The sequence below is a fragment of the Staurois parvus genome, unplaced genomic scaffold, assembly GCF_062004578.1.
Source record: "Staurois parvus isolate SC_StPar_1 unplaced genomic scaffold, SC_StPar_1.0 ptg000543l, whole genome shotgun sequence".
Lineage (NCBI taxonomy): Eukaryota > Metazoa > Chordata > Amphibia > Anura > Ranidae > Staurois > Staurois parvus.
In genome coordinates, this window is record NW_028318339.1 from 522,268 (window position 1) to 542,026 (window position 19,759).

Genomic DNA, 19,759 nt, shown 5'->3' on the forward strand with positions numbered 1-19,759 from the left:
GTTTTGACATACACATAGTTAACAGGGTTGCAAGAAACGTGTTGAGAAAAAAAAAAAAAAAAGATGCAAATTATTTATTTATTTATTTATTTATCGAGTTTATATAGCGCCAAAGGGTTTGCTCAGTGCTGTACAATAGAGGGGGGACAATACATGAAACAGAACAGTATCATCAAACAGCACACAAGGGGTTAGAGGGCCCTACTCTTTCGAGCGTACAATCTAGGAGGGAGGGGGTAGAGGCACAGGAGGAAATGGCTGTGGGGGATGGAGTGGTAGGAGGAGGGAAGGGCAGCGGCTGTTAGGTGAGGGTGGGGTAGGCTTCCCTGAAGAGGTGGGTTTTCAGGGAGCGCCTGAAGGTGAGGAGGGAAGGTGACAGTCTGATGGATTGGGGTAGTGAGTTCCAGAGGATGGGGGAGGACCTGGAGAAGTCTTGCAGTCGTGCGTGGGAGGAGGAGACCAGGGAGCAAGATAGAAGGAGGTCCTGTGAAGAGCGAAGGGTACGGGTAGGGTGGTACCTGGGAATCAGGTCGGTGAGGTAGTTAGGGGCAGTGTTGTGAATGGCCTTATAGGTCAGGGTGAGCAATTTAAATTTAATGCGTTGGGCAATGGGGAGCCAGTGGAGGGAGAGGCAGAGGGGGGTGGCAGAGGTGGAGCGGCTGGTGAGGTGGATGAGTCTGGCCGCTGAGTTCAGGATGGTCTGAAGCGGGGAGAGCCTGCACTGGGGTAGGCCGGTGAGGAGGGAGTTGCAGTAGTCCAGGCGTGAGATAATCAGGGAGTGTACTAGTAGTTTAGTGGTGTCTGGGGTAAGGAAGGAGCGTATCTTGGCGAAAGTTATCTGCCAAAGATTTGATAAGAATCAAACATGAAGCTACCAGGAACCCTTTATCCTCCAGTACTGTCATATTCCAGAACTGCAACCAGCCTGGAGTGCCCAGAAGTACAAGGTTTTCAATCTCAGAGACATGGCCAAGGTAAGGGAGGCTGAAACCCGACCACCACTTACCAAGACACATAAGTTGAAATGTCAAGACTGGGCCAAGAAATATCTGAAGACAGGTTTCAAAGGTTTTATGGACTGATGAGATGAGCATGACTCTTGACAGACCAGATGGATGTGTCTGTGGTTGGATCAATAATGGGCACAGAGCTTCACTTCAACTCGGGCACCAGCAAGGTGGAGGTGGGGTTCTGGTATGGGCTAGTATTATTACTGTAATGTTTACACAAATACACATCACCTGATATGCTTAAATACAATAAGCATTCAAGTTTATACAGCTTGGAGTTAACAATATGAATAAACATGATGATTTAGTCAAAATACTCACTTGCCTAATAATTGTGCACACAGTGTGTGTGTGCATGCATATATATATATATATATACACACACACACACACACACACACACACACTGCTCAGCATAAATGAGTGCACCCATTTTGAAAAATAAGATTTTAATGAATATCTCAATGAACACAACAATTTGCAAAATATTGACAAAACTGAGTTTCATAGGACATTTGTTTAGCTCATTACATGAAAGTAAGCTTAGTAATATAACTTAGAATACAAATTCTTCAGTTTTACTCAAATTAGTTGATGCAAAAATGCATACACCCCACAACAAAAATGACTACATCTAATAGTTTGTATAACCTCCATGATTTGTAAGGACAGCACCAAGTCTTCCAGGCATGGAATGAACAAGTTGGAGACACTGCAACATCTATCTTTTTCCATTCTTCAAGAATGACCTCTTTTAGAGCCTGGATGCTGGATGGAGAATGATGCTCAATTTGTCTCTTCAGAATTCCCCACAGGTGTTTGATTGGGTTCAGATCAGGAGACATACTTGGCCACTGAATCACTTTCATCCTGTTCCTCAGAAATGTAACAGTGGCCTTTGATGTGTGTTTTAAATAATTGCCATGTTGGAAAAGTGAGAGAAAAGCACTGCAATATTGGCTTCCAGAACTGTAGCTTGGAATGACTTAAGTCCACATTTGACCATAACCAAAATCTGTAAATGTTGTAAACTATTAGCTAGTGATACAAGGGAGGTCCTCATTTGCCTTGCGGCTAGTAAGACACTGACCAGTATGTCAAATGATCAACCAATGGTACCCAAGCGCAATCACTCCTATAATACTCAAAAACAAAAAACCTGCGCTTAGGTAAATAAACTAATCTTAACAAATAACATAGAAAAGCAGCTCGCACATTAGGCAATAAACAAAATAGTATAAAATATATAAAAATGCAGTGCTAATCAGAAAACAAATAGTCCAATAAACCACAACAAAATTCCACTTTGTAAAAGTCCCAAAAGTACTCCCACGATCCACCATCACCAGGACACCCGAATGGTTCAGCCTCTTACCAGAAATTCTGACCGAAACACACCGGTCAATGTAGACAACTCCAATGGGAAATGAACATGTGAATCATGGAATCAGCAGTTCTCATCCAGGTTGATATCAATCTTCCCCTTTAAAGATCTGAAGTCAGTCCTAAAAGAATACTCTCATCCTTCACATAAATGTCTACAAATGTATGAAGATACTAATATCTACTGATAACAAGGATGAGTTTATAAGAAATAGAGTGATACACAGTGCTTTTGCAAACAAAATGCCATCCAATTAAGTTACATCTAGTAAAAGTCCAAATTGTAAAGAATTAAAGATAATTAAAAAAAATAAAATGGTACTCTGCAAGATATGAAAATTCAAGGCCATAACATGCTTTTATTTAAGTTTGCAGATGCTTATTTTTTCAGATGCTCCCTTCTGGGGGGGTTGAATCACATCTTTAATAATGATGACTCGGTATGGTCTTAAAGCTTTACAGAAAAATTAAAGTGCTAATATGAAAGTTCAGACAGAACAAAACTACTTTAACTAGTTTTTACTAATTATATCCCTGATTTTCAGACAACTGCGGGGAGATAAATATTCTAAACACAATTATCTTTTGTGGTTATCTTACGCAACAATATGTATATTTCCACTTTTTGTAAGTATGTTTGATGCAGTAAATGTAGTTTACTGTTCATAAATTTAGCAGAAACCATTAAGCTTGTAAACACTACTCCAAAGAGTATTGTCTTTAGAAAGCATTTAACAATCATTGATCAGCTTCAAGCTCTTAAAGCACAAGCTATAGCTCTCAACTGTCCCTCAATTGTAGGGAACCTAACTGCTCTCCCTCTTTTTTGTTGCCTCTCTTTTTTTGTTCCTATGTATAGACCCCTATAAAATAACTGTAATTTTACTAAAAAAAAAAGTTATACTATCTTTTACCAACCTCTACTGTATTTGTTATTTTGAAAAACCCTAGAAATCTCTTATGACCTCCTATCTGACAGTGCATGCATAGTTCCAGGTCCAATGCCACTAGGCAGAGCCAGCAGTATGACTAGAAGGGTGTCATTCTGGCCACCCCTGTTAGAAGGGTATTCTTCCCACTACCAATGTAAGGGACATTTTCCCAAAGACCTTTGATAGGGAACCCCTGGTAAGAGTCTGAAACCTGAAAATTATTTCAAATGTTCCTCTAGGGTAAACATTTGAAAAAGGCTGCTGTAAGGTAAACCTTTGATCACAATATATCCCTATTGCTAAAGAGGGAGCTTTGGTAATAGGAACCCACCAATGTTGCGTGGCAACCCTGCCCTTGCTAGTTGGGGGAACACCTTTGGGAAGAATATATACAGTACATTAGGGTGAGAGGCTGTTAAGTTTTCAGCCACCACTAAGTGGCACAGTGACATCTTGTTCTTCTTTCTTGAGGATGGTATATGAAGGACCATGTAGTCAAAAAGCCAGTACTGGTAAGATTTCCCTTAAAAGGGAAAGAAGGGAAGCCCTAGGGCTTCAAGTGGGAAGCTGTGAATTTCAGTAACCCTCCACTCCCCCTCTTCCTATAATCTGTTCTTCTTCAATCACATTTTGACAGCATGCGACTCGTACAAACCAAGTACTGCCACCATTCTGGATGGCTGAGATGTTATGTTTTGCTTATATAATTAGTAATTTTTTAAAAGAGGATCTTGGCATGGACTCTCTCTAATTCTAACCAAAGGGGGACTCCTCTTGGGCATAGATTTATGCAAGGAATCTCAGTGTGAACCGCACTAACGGAGAGGCATAACAGGCTTGAAAGAGTGAACTGTACTCGGAGTAAGCCAGGCTGGGCTTACCTCCAGGGTCCCTTAAGAAGTAAAGTCTGTGTGCCGCTTCTCCACCTACAGGGGAGCTCATTGGAACCAATCATTGTATGCATAATTCTTCAAGGCCTACATAACTAGAAGAGTGGCATGTTTATGTCCTTTACATACAGTACCTTGCACCAAAAAGTATCCCTCTTTCTCATCTCAGGGAGTTGAGGAGAGTGGGATTCATATTTTTCTCCATGCAACTGATAAGCAAAAGTGATAGTTACAGGGTTAGGACAAACCATACCACTGCTGAGGGTGTTTTCAGTGGTCACATTTTGGGCAAATGTTTCAAATTGTCTTAAGAATATGCAGGTTGGTTAATTTGCAGAAGCCCCTGGTACCACTGTAGTTGGACACAACCTCTCTCACTAACGTTTCCTGAACAGCGTGGCCTGCATGTAAAATTGGTCAATCCAGGTGGTCTACAATTCCATTTTCCTCACAAATGGTAAATTCTTCAACATTCTTTCTTACCCTGCCTTGACAGGATTCAGAATAATGTTTAACACAGTACTCTAATAAATGTATATAATAAACATTATAGATAGGATGAGTACCTACCCCCCCATTCTAACTGCTAAATACTGATGAAATGTAACCTGCAATTACTTGCTTTGGGTTAATCTTAAATATATATATATATTATTATTATTGTTATACAGGATTTATATAGCGCCAGTTAGCGCATCGCTTTACAAAATAAAGGTAGACATTACAGTTACAATACAATTTGGTAGAAAGAGGAAACAGGGGGCCCTGCTTGTTAGAGCTTACAATCTAGGAGATATATATATACCCATATATACATACACACATTCTATATATACCATAAACACACAGTATGCAGTCTAAAATGTATGTATTAATTTATGTAGATATGTGTACAAGCAGCTTTTCATTAGGCACTTAATTTAATATTCGTTCCGTTTGAATGGATGTAATATTGGAACTTAAACAGAAGATGGACCAAAGACCACCCAAGAAAAAGGAAAAAAAAAAAGAAAATAAGACATTTTAGATGGTTTTATTTCTAGGTCTACCAATGGTTTTTGGACAGATTTTGTAGTAGGATGTAGTTCAGTGGTATATGTGGAATCCATAGTTTACACCAACTGCTATATTTGCATTCAAGAAGGATTTTTTTTATGCTTTTAGAAAAAATTTGCATAATCCCTCATACCCAACACCCTCACAAATTGTGTCAGTGTCCAAATCCTTTGAAGGGCATGTGAATATTAGAGTGTACTCAAATATTGTTACCAACTTGGCTTCCTTTTATGGCTACTAGACAGGTGTAGCCAAAATATGGCCAATGAATATATATTAAATTTTCCAGTTATTCAAAAATATATAAAAGAGGGTCATTTGAGATGCACAGAGTGCTTGATGAGATTCTTTAAATAGAAATAGATACTCCTCGGTGAGATATCCAATTCATATTCATCATTTTGGATGAGTTGAAATAAGTCTGTTACAACTTCTGCTTATCTACAAAAGAAAACCTTGACTGACAGCAGGTCTGCTGCAAACTCAAGGATGTTCATGCACTGAAGAAAAGAGAGAAGGGCGTTGGAAAGCAAACAGAAGGATATTAAGATGGTGTTTGTGCTGTTATATAAAAGTTGAATAGCACTGAATACTAATGTACTAATATGTTTTACAGTAAACATCTGTTTCACAAAGACAGGATGACTGCTTATACACATTTCTTTCAGTAAAGCTCTAAAATGCTATTTAAAGTGGCATATTTGCATACACTCTGCTTACTTATGCCAATAAAAGAAGGTATACCATCTTCCAGGAAACATGCAAAAGATTTGTTTCAAGATGGTGGCAATATGCCATATATTTGAAAACCATTAAAAAGTTAGGAAGCAAGTATGAAATGCAAAATCCCTACATGCAAACCCAAAAATAATTACCAGCAAGAGTAAAACCTCCTTAGTGCAATCATTTTGCTATCTAAAGTTGTCTTAAAGTGGATCTGAACGCAAAAGGTTACAAATTGCAATGCTATGGAGAACATCTAGAAATGGTAATTGAGCCTAAGCAGTACCCCAAAAAATGTAACTGTTGGCTTGAATTCCTCCAGAAAACTGCACTGGACTTTGATATGCGAGTGTGTCTAGGCACTCCCGTGTCTACCGCCTCATAGCTGTACCTGCTGTGTATAAGACACCGCTGCCTCTGATAGCTAGTCTCAGAAGATCTGGAATGAGAAGACTCTGAGCTGTATGCTTCCTATTGCTTATGCGTCAATCGTTATGTGGATCTGTTCTGTCTGAACCTCTGCTACTGCTTCTTAATTATTCCTTCATCAGTTATCAAGAAGGCAGCTATGACATGAAGAAGCAAAGCTCTATTCTTCAACCAATATGGCCTCCTTCATAGACACAATGTTATACAAAGCATAGCAGTTAAGTAAAAGGATAAAAGATCAGCTGAGGGAAGCCATAGGAAATACTGATGACTAGTCCTATGCCCTCTGCTTGCATTTGTTGGGCACAGCTTCCACAGTTTAGGTCCTCTCTAAAATAAAACTGTCATGTAGGTTGTAAGGGCTTACTTCTGTCTAAAAATGCTACTTGCCTGACTGTCAATGATGTAATACTTTCTAAGCCAATCACTTGAAGGCTTATGCAGCAAGTAAAGCAGAACTGATCAATACATTTCTTGTAAATAATTGACTTAGCATTGAAGATAGAGACACAGCAGACAAAAAAAAAAAAAAGAGAGAAAAATGATAGCAGGTAGACAAGACTTTTTAAAGAGACAGGTGCTGGGTTTATATAACTAAACTGAGCATGCATAAGAGTCACCTCGTTAGTTGCTGTTCAATGGCTAAGATGGAAGATGGTAGACATGTTAGAAGACAGCAGAAGATGGCTACAGCAGTGAGCAGAATGAGGAGGGACATCTTTGGACACAGATTAAGTTTTACTGCTCAGAACACATGGACAGGGAGTTTCAACATATTAGGCAAAAATGACTAGAAATTCTATGAAACAGGAATTAAAGTAGCCCTATCACCAAAAATGACGGATAACATGGGTCAGCTGGGTATGTCACTACCAAATCAGACCATTATCTTAATTTAAAAAAAAATGTATCTTGGTATAAAAAATAACTGCTGTACATGAGTTCTCTTGTGTGACCTAAAGCCTCGATAAATCCAAAAATATCACATGATCTAGAGAATGAACAGTGCAGGTTTGTCATGTCATTAGAAACCAGAGTCTATAGTTTTTAACCAGGCAGCTCTGGTAGACTTGCAGCGAGATAACAGGATCAGCAAAGAACAACCAGGAAATTGAGCATGTAAACTTTAATCCAACCAACCAGGAAATAACACAACCAATCCAAATTTAGAAGTTAATCGTACCCTGGCAAACGGAGCACTTGCTGTTTCAGGCAGAAGACCCTAACCCACTGCCTCTGAATTAGCAGCAGCAGGATTTTCCGCTCACCATGCCATGTGCCTCCTGTTGCAGGAAAGAAAATGCTTGATTCCTCCAACACATTCAGTGTTGATAGGGAAATCCCTCCCACTAAGCTATAGTGTTCTGCTGGCGGGGAGCCGTCCCCAATACTTTTAGTACATTTACTCTTCAATTGATTACTTTGCCAAACCAGCAGCCTCCAAAGTCTTATATTCATCTGATTTTGCTCATGCCAAATTTTTTGTGTGACCCCAAAAAAAAAACAAAAAAAAAAACACATAATCTTTAACCTCTTTGTGCAGAGAGTGAGCACATATGCGCCTTCTCAGCAGGTGGGTCTTGACATCAAGAGGCTGCATACATGCGTACCAATATGTCACCAAACCTGTGTCGGGAGGACATGCCCTGCACTCTCCTGCCAGTTACCGGCGCTTAGCGATCATGCGGCCGCTGTTACAGCCAGCCAATCATGATGGCCACATGATCATAAACCCTGCCCTGCATCCTGACATCGGCAACCCCTTAAAAGGCCAGGAAACATCGGCGTTAGGTTATCAACTCTGACATTGTTTCCTCCACCTGTGCCCAGCTCTCAAAGAAAAGTAATGTGGTGAAGAATTGCTTGCATTTACTATTTCTATCAATCTTGTTAGGTCTAGTTGACAGAGGTGTACTTAAGCATACACCAGTATTCAATGGCTGTTTTTTTGTGACTCATTAAAGCTCTTTTGACTTTTAATGATTTGGTCTGGGGTACTGTTAGTTTACTCTCTGAATAATGTTCAGGGTACTCTTTGGAGGGCAGCCCTGTTTGCATGTGAGCTGCCTAACCAGTGAACTTTCAGAATTATGGTTTTCCCTTCACTGCTTTGTATAAGAATTAAAGTTCCAGTGCTCATTGGATGCCTTTTGCCCCATGTTGACAGTCCTACTCATGAAGTGATGTAAAAAAGATAGACAACGTTACCGTAACATGGTAGACTTATACGATTCATGCTTTTCCCCTTTATTTTATGTACTAATGTATGACTGTAAAGGACCCATGATTATTACCTATTGAGAAAACGTTTATAAAAGCCCATCACGTTGATATACAGGACTGAATACAGCAGGTTTCATATTTCCCCAACAATACATAATATATTCCTCCAGTGGGATTATATTTAGAAATTTTACTGCTTTTAATTTATGAGGGTGTGCAGGTTTACGACTGACAGCTGGTATGCAATTTCACACGCCCACTCAGCAGAAGTGCACACCGCTCACTGCCTGTCCCCCAAACATTGAGCAAAGAAAGCTAACAAACCGGTATTATCATATTCAGCCAGGGGTGACTGATACGTCCTAATGATGACATAAGACCTTTGTCATTATGTCTCCTTTTTTTTCCAATGTATGTGTACACAACACAGACATGCTATTCAGTGTTTACTCTTTTCCAAAATTACTTCAACTTTTGCCAGGATATATTCTGTGTTAGATCTGCCATGCAAACAAATGGAAATCAAGAAGTAAAAATCGTTTTTTTAGTACGCCATTTACTTAACAAATTATTTCATTACAACAGAACATTTTTTTATGTTTCAATTTTGCTTTTGGTTTGCTTCATCCAAAAAAATGTTTCTCACTGTTGCTGTCAAATAGATCATTGTTCCTCTTGTTATTTCTCTGGGTTTTTGTTAAAGTCTGCATGTTATCCTGGTACCAGAATCTACAATGCTGATAAGGAAGAAAATTGCAGATTTGATTCATCTTAGGGCAGTCTCTTAAATTAAGCTCAGGTTTGCCGGGGTACATAGGCAGCACAAACATTCTAATGAGCAAGATCTGGGACAGAACCACATCCAGATCCTTCTAATTTATTAATCCATTTCACAGTTCACAAATATAGTAAACACATGATATTTCAAGCAAATAAACAATCTTTTATCAAGAAAATTTAAAAGAAAAAGGGCCCTTTATACTGTATGCTTAAAATATTGTGCTTTTCACCATAACTTTTAACATGTGACATGGATTATATAATAAGTAGGATTTGGATTAATGCAGTTTATTGACTTTATTCACTCGCTCTCTTTTACAGCAGTCTTTAAGCTTAACATTCTATAACCAGCTACATTTCCTAAATAGATCCTACAGTATATCTGGGGTATACTAGAGCTTTAACGATGCAGTACTCCCTGATAGTGCCAATGTTTGCCCATCCATTTCTGCCTCCTGCACATTCCTATTGGCCAGTGAACCTGCTTATCATAGCGATGGGCCAATAGCAATGTGTGGGGTAGGACATAACAAGAAACTTCAACACTACCCAGAGATGTCAGAGCTTTGCCTGTCAGAAAGGCCCAACATTTGGCCATAAACAGAGGTTTTGGAAGGCTGTCGCAGGGATGTACTGGCACCTCTAAGTACTTACACTTGTTACCTGCAGCGGTTTGAATTTTGTTTTAGTCGTTAACTAAGAAAAAGATGTCACCTTCCTCAATGTTCTGTTTGGCAGGAGGTGTATTAATCCAAATTATGGCTAGACAGAAGTATGGATTCTATGTAAGATAAGACAGTTCACATACAGTAAGTGCATTTAGTTTTGTTGCTGAGCCAAAACGACCATTCATGGCTCAAATTTCTACTGGTCAGTGGGAAAGTGACGAATTTTGAGATGTATATGGCTGGAATAACCCCTTACCGTTGACCGTACGCATATATGCGGCCTCACCTAAGTGGGCCTTTATCTGTTGGGCCGCATGTGTGTGCATCTGTCTTTATGCTGGGAGCACACTGCACAGCGTGGTCTAAGCATAGAGACCTGGCTGTCACCAAAAAACAAGGTGAGAGGGTTCCAGGTCACCTGATCACTGTGATAACCTCTGATTGGCTATCACAGTGATCAGACACTGTGAAGCCCACCCATGTTTTCTTCCCCTCTGAATGGAGGGAGAGACATTGCATCTCCATATCCTTTTAAGGATGAATTCACAACTGTCAGCTGGGAAATCGCTGAGCAGCCATAGAGATTCAGTGCTCTTGCAAATCTGCGTTGCCAGCTGGATAGGGGGCGCGATTCAATGCACCGCATTGTCCCTTTTTTAGTTTTGTATTAGCTTCATTTGAAGTGTACAAAACATATACTTCATTCATTGCAATGTCGGGTGGCATGGTGTGATGTGCTGCGCTTCCTGACACTGCAGTGCGATTCGGGCCAGTGCGCTGTGATAAAATGCAGCATGTCTGCATTTTAGCGCAGAGCTAGGCTGTGTTGCAGTGTGAAAGGGACACAAAGGAAACATTTGCTTCCTGCGTGTCCCTGTGGTGACTGACGTTTTACCATGTGGTAAAATGTTTGTCACCACATATAATGTGAATTGGCCCTAAATAAACAAAAAGTGTATAAGAACAAATAATAAAAAAAAAATTGAAGAATAAAGAAAAAAATAGCTAAAATCAAGGTTTGACCTAGGTTAGTGCCAGGGTTAGGGTTTGGGTCAAGTGTCAAAGGTTAATGTCTGGGTCAAAAATCATGGTTAGTATATTTTGGGCAGGATTAAAAATAAATAAATTAGTATCAATTTAAAATTAGTGTCAGTGTGTTTTTAGTGGGATAAAAAAAAAATACTAATAAAAAAATAAAAATCAGCAGATATCTGTTACCATTTCCGACCTAAAGAAAGTCCAATTTGTCCTTATAAAAAAAAGGTATTGTATTTGATGCACACAGTAGAGATGATGTGCACAGTTTCACATGTTAAAGTTTCAGGCATCAACATTTGTTTTGCCCTCTGTTTCTAAATGGTTAAAAGATTTTTTTTCCCCCATACTTACCTAGGTGGATGCAGCAATTGATCCGATTCTGCATCTGTTCCCCGATGGCTTTAAGGGTGAGAACTGGGCGACCAGTTACACAACTCTGAACTGTCAGTCACCGCCGACTGCTCTGCCCCCTTCCTCAGCACTCATTAGAATGCTGGGCAGCCAATACATGGGCAGATTGCAAAAATGTCAGTGGATTTTTATTTTCAAATTTGTGTTGCAGGCTATCCCATATATTGGCTCATCAGTCTTTGTGAAAGGTAAAACCCAGAAATGTTGTACATTTTGGAACTGTAGTGATATAATGTATAAGACACTCATGAATAGAGGCCCAGATACGTTTTGTACCATTGCCCTACTTGTGGATCCTGGCTATTATATTGCACTGTTGCAAGTTTATTTACTAAAATATATTTTGGTTTGGGTTGGGTAGGATACAGTGTTTACATCAGTGAATGTACTGATTGATTTACCTTTATTATTTTAAGGAAGAGCCAAGACCTTTGCATGCTTTTTTATATAACTGAACACTCAAAACTGTGATACTTTTCCTTCAAACACAGACAAAATTTTTGGTATGCGTTGCGAAAAACTCATTCAACTTCCACTGAAGATAAAACATCTAGATTAATGTTAAGAGATGTCATCTGCAAAATGAAAAGAGAATCCCAGGCTCAGAGGCCTGTCTAGGATAAGTGGGTTCACTGGCCTTGGGCTCTTGCATGGTTGAAAACGTGGCAGGATATTTTTTCAACACAACAGAAGATTTCCTTGTTCATAATGCCTCATTTTTAAAGATCCATTTCCAATATTTCCCATGATTGCAAAGGCACTACCTGTATTACTAATTCTATGTACAATCATAGACAGACAGACACCAAGAATGATAGGTTATTATACAGCTTAAACAAACATCTATCCAACAAAAGGATGAAGATCACCTGTGATGAATGATTAATTCCCATTTATCCAGAGAAAAGGGAGTGACTGGTGATCGGTCATGCAGAGATTTTCCAGCGTGCAAAAAACAATTTGACATATGGATGTGCTCGTTATCGCTCTTTTGTCAAACTCTACCCCAGATGCACCGATTTTATTTAAAAGTTTCTGTATTGGCACCCTAGGTCTTTTTAGCCAAAAAACTTCAGGTACAGCAATTTGGTGCCAAGACACGAGCAAATTATGCACCATGAAGGCCTTTCTGATTTCTGTGCGAATAATGAGCACATGCTTTACGGTGATGCACAGTAAAAACATGCATTTTACAGTGTGTTTCTGCAGTGGGTAGTAAAGCACAATCCAGGGTGGGGCACATTGCAGTGCCATTAACTTTGAATGGCATCCTAATGCCCCTTGGCAGCACAGCTCAATGCATGTGCATTTCAACACACTATAACGTACAGCTGTGAACAATCTGTGCATTGTGGAGCTGTGCAATGATAGAAAAAAAAAAAAGGTGCCGGCCTGTTTTATAGCATCCTAAGGTGTGCTGCTAGCTACAATCACCATCTGGCTCTATCCTATGATCTCTAACTCACATCTTCAATCTTTCCCTCTCTTCTGGCATCTTCCCCAATTCTCTAAAACATGCACTAGTCACCCCCATACTTAAAAAGCCCTCACTGGACCCCACCAACCTTAACTTCTTTGCTCCCTTTTTTCCTCCAAACTCCTTGAGCGCCTAGTCTACAACCGACTGCGTGACCATCTTACTGAAAACCTTCTTGATCCTCTTCAGTCTGCATTTCACTCCCACCACTCCGCAGAAACTGCTCTCCTAAAACTCTCAAATGATCTACTAACAGCTAAAACCAATGGACACCATTTTTTACTCCTACTCCTGGACCTCTCTGCTGCCTTTGACACAGTGGACCACCCCATCCTCCTCAAAAAACTTAACTCCATTGGTCTCTCTGACTGTGCTCGTCACTGGTTCTCTTCCTACCCATCTCACCGCACCTTCAGTGTCAATTACAATCTCACTTCCTCTTCTTCTCTTCCATTCTCCATCGGGATCCCCCAAGGTTTTGTTCTTGGACCTCGCCTATTCTCCATCTACACCTCCTCCCTGGGTCAGTTGATAGCCTCCTATGGCTTCCATTACCTTTTCTATGCTGACGACACCCAAATCTACCTCTCTATCCCTCAACTCACTCCATCAGTCTCACACGCATCACTAATCTACTTACAGACATATTTGCCTGGATGTCAGACCACTCCCTCAAACTATCCAAAACTCACCTCATAATATATCCTCTCCCACGTGCTCCTTTCCCCTGACTTCTTGATCAAGATTGAAGGCACAACTATCAACCCATCCATGCCTGCCAAAGTGCTAGATGTTATCCTGGACTCTGAACTAGCCTTTCGGCCCCACATCCAATCACTATCCAAAGCTTGCCACCTCAATCTACGCAACATCTTCAAAATACGCCTCTTCCTAATCAATAACACCACAAAGCTCCTAGTCCACTCCCTGCTCATCTCTTGCCTTGACTACTGCAACTCCCTTCTCATTGGATTACTGTAACAGCGTATACCCAGAGATGGACGTGGTTCAACCATTTTGGCTTCAACCTCCATCTTGGCAAAGGCATTAACCATCCTGACATATATTTCTCCCTCATTCCTCCCCCCTCCCCTCAGTGAGAGGCCCAGTGACATTTGGCCAGATGTGTGTGAGTAAGGAATGTCACAGGCGGGTCATAGGAGCTATAAAGCCCCCCCAAGGGAGCCGGGGCCTGCCTGTCCAAAGAACCTGCAAATTGTAACACCTCGGAAGAGATAAGACCAACTTTCCCAGGAGTTGAAAGAGATTTCAACCAAATAAACCTAATTCAGCGTAGATGACAGAATCAGATAACCTTTGTTAAAATTCATATTTCCCCTATGTCTCATATCTTGGAATATGAGAGACTTACATAAAAACCGGACATATCGTCAGATGGGCGATGAGCAGGTGAAGAGTTTGATGGGTCACTCGGACCCTTGTCTCGGACACATAGGAAAGCAGAAAAATACATCTCGTGAACCATTCAGTGTATAATTTCATAATTAATATCTAATCAATCCTCGGACTTGTCTGCATAATAATCTACCCGCGGGTGGGATGTCACTTGTGCAGATAGGAAGTTATGGGCCAAAATATGAGTTATGGGAGATTTTGGCTCTAGTGAGGTATCCATCCATACCTACACGCCCTCAATGGGGTATTGGTCCTTGATTTCAGAGACACCCCCTGCTGGGAACAACAAAATAGGCTGTCAGGCCTAAGAGTGGGAGTTGAAGAAATCTCCCATTTTAACATCAATACCACCTGGGGAGACCCGTGCCCTTTTGCTTTGAAATGTGGATCTGCTAACCCAGGACTTTGGCAAGTACCTTAACCCTTTCACCTCTCTCTGATATCTCTTTTAGTCTCTGTATATTTATATATATATATATATATATATCTTAGTTACATCTTTTTCTGTAAATATTTTTATTGCACCCATTTTACCTTTTAGTAATAAATCTTTCCTTCTGAAAGTGATGAACTGTTTCTATAGCGCTTTACTGCAATTTACGAATCCCTGCCTCTAAAGAAAATGCTACTGTGTTTGTTTAACCCTCGGTATAACCGTGTTATGCAGACTATTACCTCAACCATTATAGTGTTATTGCTGAAATTGCCGAGTTTACTATTTTCTCTGTACAAAAAGGAGGTGGTGGCAGTGTGAAGGATTAATTGCATAATTAACCTGACCCAGTAACAATCGCTCAGGCTGCCGGTACATTGATCTGTGGTCGATTAGCTGGAAAATCGTTGTGCAGGGTGCAGCTGGGTGTGGCATTGTTACGCACGTGACATCGCGGTTTTAGATCGGCTAATCCTTTCGTCACGAGTTTGGTGAGACGGTCTGGGGTCTGACGCCACAATCGTGACAATTACCTTTACATAGGCTATCCCCTTTTCGGTCCATCATGAAAGCTGCTGCCAGACTCATCCACCTTACCAACCATTTAGTGTCTGCTACTCCTCTCTGGTAACCCCTCCACTGGCTTCCACTCTCCCAATGAATTAAATTCAAAATACCTTACAAAGCCATCCACAACTCTGCCCCCAGCTACATCACTACCCTAGTCTTAAAATACCAATCAAATTGTTCTCTTCGTTCCTCTCAAGACCTCCTGCTCTCTAGCTCCCTTGTCATCTGCTCCCAAGCTTTGCTCCAGGACATCTCCTGAGTCTCTCCCATCCTATGGAATTCCCTACCCCAATCTGTCTGACTGTCTCCTGCTCTGTCTACATTTAGACGATCCCTGAAAACCCACCTCTTCAGAGGTGAGGTACTTTATTTTCTCCATTAGATCAGGAAATGCACAGCGTTTGCATCCTGCATTTGGTGTGTTGTCACCCACTGCAGAACGCAACTGAACACGCACAGAACACAGGTTTCCCGCACCGCTTTCTGGTGAGAATGGAGCTTTAAACATGTACTTTTCTACTCGTAGACAACAATAATGTATTACTAACCTGTAACAACTTTCAACTAAGTTTTTCAGATTTTTCCATGACAGCACAGATTTCTAAATGACTCATAAACTTGCCATGTGAATCAGGAAGTGTGAACACAGCCAACAATAGGCAGCCTACAGTGAATTACTCAGCCTTACGTGAATGAATAATAAGGCATAGAACCTTGCCATCCTCCATAATCAAAGCCAGCAGGACAGGCTGCTGCACTACCTGTAATGTACGTGGTTAACAGCTATATTACACAACAGGCTTATAAGTATCCCTTGGTGGGAGGGAGTGCTGGGTACAGATGTCATACAGAAATATTGTAGAAATACTGTCAAATAACCATACAATGACTGTGTACAGGACACACCTAACACATCACAATTTATGTTTATCTGCTCATCACTGCGTACTCCATTAAACGTGTCATGGAACAAAAGACTACAGTCTTGGTTAGATGTCATCCGAAACCAAGTGAAAAATGCTGCTAACAATTGCTTTAAGGGATTATATAAAGCACACATATAAAGGAAATTTAACAGAATTTATGACCTTTGCATAGTTGAAGTGTTTTTCTCCAGAGGGTATCAGCAGTTCAGGGATTAATTGTGTTTGCTGCCAGTCTTTGCTATTTAACACCATATAACAAATGTATTTATGTGAAATACAGCACATTTATAGTCAGTACATACGTGGTGTTATTGAAGCGGTATTAAGCCCAAAAACAAAAATGTATTATATTGCAGTTTACGAATCCTTAGATGCGGTAGCTGCCAAGGCGATCCAACTACAAGTGGGGGAGCAGGTACTTTTCAAAACCGCTCCCCCCCTCAAAAAAAAAAAAATGTACCAAATATGAAGGAGGAGGAGGGACGAGGAGGAAGAGCAGAACTTCCCCTTTTGAGTGAAAGTCTGCTTTAAAAACTGCCAAGAATATCAGCCATACAACAAATAGATTGCTTTCAATGAGTCAGATGACCCACAAACTGCCATTGTGAGAAGGAGCTGTAAGCACAACTGCAGTACTGCAGGTCAGAACAAGGCTGTGCTCTCTGACAAGGAGGTCTCAACTAACTAAAAAAACTGGCTGAATAGAATTTAATATTTTTGGCAGAGAAGACATTTATGGCATTTGTATTTAACTGTGAATGTACAGTTGTGTTCAAAATAATAGCATTCAGACATCACTAACCTGATCAATCACTGTTTTTGGTAGAAATGATATTTCAACATGGCAGATAATTTACTAGCAGGTGTAGTAGAGTAATAAAAATCCAACAGACCCAAAAGTCATGACATGCATGCTGCTGATTCTGTGTAATTGAATCACTAATTGAAAGGGGCATGTTCAAAATAATAGCAGTGTGGAGTTCTATTAGTGAGGTCATTCATTCTTTGAAAAACAGGTGGCAATTATTGCTCTTATTTAAGGAAGGAAGGCAGCAAATGTTGTACATGCTGGTTACAGTGCATTTCTCTCTGAAATTCTGAGGAAAATGGGTCGTTTCAGACATTGTTCAGAAGAACAGCGTACCTTGATTAAAAAGTTGATTGGAGAGGGGAAAACAAAGAAGTGCAGAAAATGATAGGCTGCTCAGCTAAAATGATCGCAAATGCTTTAAAATGGCAACCAAAACCTGAAAGACGTGGAAGAAAGCAAAAAATACCATTTGAATGGATAGAAAAATAGCCAAAATGGCAAGGACTCAGCCAACAATCAGCTCCAGGAAGATCAAAGAAGGTCTAAAGTTACCTGTGAGTACTGTTACAATTAGAAGATGTCTATGTGAAGCCAAGCTATCTGCAAGAAGCCCCCGCAAAGTCCCACTGTTGAAAAAAAAAGACGTGCTGAAGAGGTTACAATTTGCCAAAGAGCACATTGACTGGCCTAAAGAGAAATGGCGCAACATTTTGTGGACTGATGAAAGTAAGATTGTTCTTTTTGGGTCTAGTGGCCGGAGACAGTTTGTCAGACAACCCCCAAACACTGAATTCAAGCCACAGTACACTGTGAAGACAGAGAAGCATGGTTGCACAAGCATCATGATATGGGGATGTTTCTCATACTACGGTGTTGGGCCTATTTATCGCATACCAGGGATCATGGATCAGTTTGAATACATCAGAATACTTGAAGAGGTCATGCTGCCTTATGCTGAAGAGGAAATGCCCTTGAAATGGGTGTTCCAACAAGACAACGACCCCAAACACACCAGTAAACGTGCAACATCTTGGTTCCAGACCAACAAGATTGACGCTATGGAGTGGCCAGCCCAATCCCCAGATCTTAATCCAATAGAAAACATGTGGGGTGACATCGAAAATGCAGTTTCTGAGGCAAAACCAAGAAATAGAGAAGAACTGTGGAATGTAGTCCAATCATCCTGGGCTGGAATACCTGTTCACAGGTGCCAGAAGTTGGTTGACTCCATGCAACACAGATGTACAGCAGTTCTCAGAAACAGTGCTTATACAACTAAATATTAATTGATTCAAAGGAAAGCTAAATCTTCAAACATTTTTCACTTTATATAGTGAATGTTTGAGTTTGTAAAGAAGAATTTCTTCCATTTTGCTTGAGGTGATTATAGCCGTATTAGTGCATTTGCGACAGAAACAATTGAGTACTGTCCGTGATACTGCTTGGACTTGGAAGAAGGGGACATACCTCGAAAGCTTGTCTTCAAAATTGTATGTTAGTGGAAATAAAAAAAGTATCACGAACAGTACTCAATTGTTTCTAAAGAAGAATACAAACACTGCTATTTTTTTGAACATTCTAATATTCACTTTTCTTCAATTTTTTTTAGAGGAACAACACAAATTTGACATATTTTTCTTCATGTTTTGATTTGGAATAGAATGTGTAGCGTTCCCAATGCATTTGTGTGTATGGAAATAAAAGCTATTAGAAGGATTTTGAGCTTTATTCACTTTATTCAACACACTGCTATTATTTTGAACCCTAAAACCTAAACCAATTACAAATACTGACATTTTACCTGCACCCTAACACTTACCCTGAGCTTAAGGGTGAATCCACACCTGCTGTCAGGGACTCCAGGAGTTACCGCGGCGCGCTGAGTCTGCGCATGCGCGATCTGTCTAGGCGCACTAGCGTGCGGGCGCTAGGACCTGGGCGCCAGCGGCGGCAACGGCGACCGCGCATGCGCACTCGCGCGCCTGGCACCAATGAGTGCACAGGGTGCACTATTTAAACAGACTCTGGCAATGCTCAAATTGCCGTATGGTCTTTCCTGCTTTTCCTGTTATCTTGTGTTCTTGAGAGATTGCTAGTTGCCGACCATGCCTGACCCTGATCCGTTGACCGTCTCCTGCTCTGATCCCTGGCTCGTCCCTGACTACTCTCCTACCTACTCCTGAATTATTTGACCTACTGTTGCCGAACCTTTGCTCATGACCTGGTTACTTTCTGCCTGCTGCCCTGTACCATTCTGCCTCTGCTGTTACCGATCTGGCTTGTCTGACCCCGCTATACTCCATGCTGTCATCCACCCATCCCGCTCGGATCCAGTCGCTACTGTCCAGGGCCTGCCAGCCTCTTCACATCAGGCTCTCCTCCTGTACATACCTCCGGCGGTCCTCTCTACCACGATTGGGCGTACCCTGGGGACGTGACCTGGTCTCAGCTCTGCTCCAAGTCCATCCTGACCATCAGGGGCTCTGGTGAATAAGCAGACTGGGGCTTAGACTCCGCACCCTGGGGAATCCCGTTCTGTGGTTCACTAGAGATACCGCCGGGTGGTACCTAACACCTGCCAAT

At 40.9% G+C, this 19,759-nt stretch overlaps 1 protein-coding gene across 1 annotated transcript in view; it reads right to left on the reverse strand.

Annotated features, from left to right (window-relative positions):
* Positions 1 to 19,759, reverse strand: part of LOC149451275 (ADP-ribose glycohydrolase MACROD2-like) — a 750,194-nt gene that overhangs the window by 323,218 nt on the left and 407,217 nt on the right. The window lies entirely within an intron of this gene.